Source organism: Gavialis gangeticus, unplaced genomic scaffold, assembly GCF_001723915.1.
Source record: "Gavialis gangeticus isolate Ggan-Ray unplaced genomic scaffold, GavGan_comp1, whole genome shotgun sequence".
Taxonomy (NCBI): Eukaryota; Metazoa; Chordata; order Crocodylia; family Gavialidae; genus Gavialis; species Gavialis gangeticus.
In genome coordinates this window covers 28770670-28771092 of record NW_017728995.1, presented here as the reverse complement: position 1 = coordinate 28771092, position 423 = coordinate 28770670, and the positions used below count along the sequence as shown (strand labels likewise).

Genomic DNA, 423 nt, shown 5'->3' with positions numbered 1-423 from the left:
GCTTAATATTCACTACAGCCTCACTGTATCCGGTGACCCACTCCCACTTCTGAATGCTCACTGCAGCCTCATGGCCCCCAGTGACCCCTCCCCCAAACCCCTGAATGTCCACTGTAGCCTTACAACACCCCGTGACCTGCCCATTGCATTGCTGAGTATTCACTGCAGCCTCACTGTACCCAGTGATCCCCCCACACCACCGAATATCCAGTGCACATACTGACCCCCTGCCACATCCCTGAATGCCCACTGCAGCCTCACTGCACCCAGTAACCCCCGCTGCACCCCTGAATGTCCACTACATACTCGCAGCACCCCATGACTCTCTCACTGCACCCCTGACTGTCCACGGTGTCCTCAGTGCACCCAGTGACTCCCTCACCACACTCCTGAATGTCCACTGTAGCCTCATGGCACTCAGTG

General features: G+C 57.2%; 1 protein-coding gene across 1 annotated transcript in view; it reads left to right on the top strand.

The window, feature by feature from the left end:
- Window positions 1–423, top strand: part of LOC109287829 (heat shock protein beta-7-like) — an 8044-nt gene that overhangs the window by 6196 nt on the left and 1425 nt on the right. The window lies entirely within an intron of this gene.